We start from the raw sequence: 3,450 nt of genomic DNA on the forward strand, positions 1-3,450 counted from the left end.
AACACAAAATAGATAAGTATACGAAGTTTGAAAGTCTTTCCATACCAAAAACACTACATAAAACATAAATGAAAACTGGCGCCCCCGTTTTAAAATAGATCCCAAATTTGTCTTGAATTAATCATGCATTATCCCCATAACTTCAAGACTTCAATGATGAGATAATTTACATTTAACTGTTTAGCATTCAGATTATTTTGTCAAATGTAATTCTAATTTATTCATATTGTTTTGAATTGACCATGTATTGCCTTGTAGCTTCAAGATTTCGATGATGTGACTGTGTATTTTTAGAATGACATTGTAGGGTAGGTGTGAAAGGCTCGATATGGCCAGTCTGAACGTACAACAACTAGAATATTTAGGCCAGACATGGCTTGTTTAAATGCTAAAGATTTCAACCTTTAGCACACAGGTTACTCTGTCAAATATAATGCTAATTTATTCATATTGTTTTGAATTAATCCTGTATTATCTCACAGCTTTGAGATTTCAATGATGTGATTGTCTACTTTTAGAATGACATTGCAGAGTAGGTACGAGGAGCTGGATCTGGCCAATTTGTGTATGAAACAGGTAGAATATTTCAATTTAACCCTTTCGTTATTGTATTTATTTTGGGATGCTCTGTGTTTGTTTCTTTCAATTAATTTTAGATATAACAAAGAATTTAGTGACCTGAATAGTAATAATAATAATAATAATAATAATAATAATAATAATATCGAAAAATACCTTAGAAATGAGAACCCAGATTCGAAATTTCCCCAAGACACCTGATGAAAGCTGGAGGGTATATCATCCGAAACGTGTTAACAACAAACAAGATGAGGACAAATATCTGTCAAATGTAAAATCATGTAAATAATCCTGTATGTAATGATAATTAACTAAATTTTACCTGTAGTAGTAATTATGTTATACATGATAAAACTTAGTAATGGTTATTAGAATAAAATGAGATCTGATCAGGTAGAGGGAAGTCGTTAACTTGTAATGTATAAAGTAGATTTACAGCTCTTGGTCTTTATTCATTTTTTAATCCTTTCACTCTTAAAAGCTTATCCAATCCATGTCTTTGAGTAAGATTTATAAATCATCATTGGTGTTAAGTTAGTTTAGTCATGATCCCTCACTCACCACATTGGTAGGCACTAAGCATGAACAGGGTAATGGGTGAAGACCCCTGTCGTTCATGAATGACCATGGGATTGCACCCAGAAAGTTCCCCTCCAGGGCACAAGTCCAGGCAAGGTTGTTGTTTTATGGAAGACCAGCAGTCGCCCATGCAAACCAGCCTCCCCCACTCCATGCCACTGATGTTATCCAAGGGAAAGAAAGGCAAAGGGGCTGATACAGCTTGGCACCAATGATGTAGCAACTCATTTCTACAGATGAGCGAACTGGAGCAACGTGAAATAAAGTATTTTACTCAAAAAGCACAACACAGATTGGCGCCTGGTCTAGCCATCTGGTTCACCAGTCCTCAGTCAAATCATCCAACCCATGCCAGCATGGAAAGCGGACGTTAAATGATGATGATGATGATAGATAGATAGATAGGTGCAGGCATGGCTGTGTGGTAAGAAGCTTGCTTCCCAACCACATGATTCTGGGTTCAGTCCCACTGTGTGGCACCTTGAGCAAGCACCTTCTATTATTACCTTGGGCTTGACCAGTCTTGTGAGTGGATTTGGTAGACAGAAACTGAAAGAAGCCCATCATATATATATATATATATATATACATAGCCAAATATAAATTTAAAGGGATATAGTGTTACAACAAAACCCCTAAATAAAAAAAAATCGTGTCCTATACATTTTACACACACGCAGAGAAAGTGTAATACATAAACAGCTATGATATACAATAATCCATTTGCTGGCAGTGCCCCAGCATGGCCACAGCCTTCTGGCTGCAACAGAGAAAAGAATAAAAGAATGCATGTTGTATATTCCAGATGCTTAGATATCCATTGTATATCTCAGGCAGATAACGTTTTAGCTCCAAATCATTTAATTTCGTTAGGTAATTTATTGAGCTCTTGTGAGATAAGTGCCAGGTTTTGCTTTACGGTTGGGTTTTTTTGTTTGTTAAGACTTAAAGTGCAACTAAAAACCATGTAAAGTGCATGCGTAGCTTTTATCTGTTTCTCTGTAGGTATATGTATATATTATTTGTGTGTGTGTGTGTGTGTGTGTGTGTAAAAGCTTCTTGTATCTATCTGTCTGTCTAGCTATCTGTGTATCTATCTGTCTGTCTTGTCCGTCTACGCAAGCTTTTTGTATCTAGTGATCAGGTGCCCTCCAACCCACTATAATATATATATATATATATATTACACACAAACACGTACATATATATATGTATACGTATATATACACACGTACATATACACACACGTACATGCATATATACAGACACACACAGGTACATATACATATCTACACACACACACATGTACATCTCAACAAACATACACACGTAGATCTCTCTCTCTCTCTCTCTCTCTCTCTACACACACACACACGTACAGATCTACACACACACGCGCGTACATAAGTACATATATATATATATATATACACAGACACACGTACATACATATATACATACAGACATACACACACGTCTGAATATACACACATTCAGACACGTGCGTGTTTAACGTATCCCATGTCTTCATATACGTTCACTTAGACAGATACACACACAGCCACCAAAGATACAGGCAGAGCAGCTGAAAGAAGCTCAACATGGCTCTTGTTGATAAGAGACCGCAAGTGGGAACCCTTCCGTAGGTGAAGACTAAGTTCAGTCCTCGCTGCGCCAGTTAAGTGAAGCGTACAGGCTAAGGGTCGAATCGTTTGTGACCCCAAGATACCTGCTGACGATGTGGAAGAGTATCCAGCATTGCATCGGATTTAGAAGAGCTTGTAAAATACCTGAATAGTTCTTACAGTGTCTACGTGAGGCAAAGCATCTTCTGTGCTTATTAGAGACAGATGGATGGATAGACAGACAGACAGACAGACAGATAGATAGATAGATAGATAGATAAGATGGATGGATAGATAGATAGATAGAAATACAGATGATACTAATATATACATATATATATATTCCTACATACATACATACATAATCATTTAACGTGCTTTCCATGCTACCATGGGTTAGACACACACACATATAAGAGAAGAAGAAAATGGAGATTGTGAAGTTAATAAGAGTTTATTATCAACAACAAATTGATGACACCATCCTTTCATGGGGCTAACATGAACCTCTAATCGAATTTTAAATATCACGATTTTAATTCAGATCTGTGATCATTTTGTAGCTTTAATAAAATCTATATTGCTCTACCTTTGGTAATCGAGTACTGTTTTTTCTTCCACCTTGTTTTGCACTTATGTACTCACCTCTGTGTGTGTGTGTGTATGT

At 36.5% G+C, this 3,450-nt stretch overlaps 1 long non-coding RNA gene across 1 annotated transcript in view; it reads right to left on the bottom strand.

Annotated features, from left to right (window-relative positions):
- LOC128251298 (uncharacterized) overlaps nucleotides 1-3,450 on the bottom strand; it is a 46,031-nt gene that overhangs the window by 40,939 nt on the left and 1,642 nt on the right. The gene's annotated exons all lie outside the window — the stretch shown is intronic.

Source organism: Octopus bimaculoides, chromosome 30, assembly GCF_001194135.2.
Source record: "Octopus bimaculoides isolate UCB-OBI-ISO-001 chromosome 30, ASM119413v2, whole genome shotgun sequence".
Classification (NCBI taxonomy): Eukaryota; Metazoa; Mollusca; class Cephalopoda; order Octopoda; family Octopodidae; genus Octopus; species Octopus bimaculoides.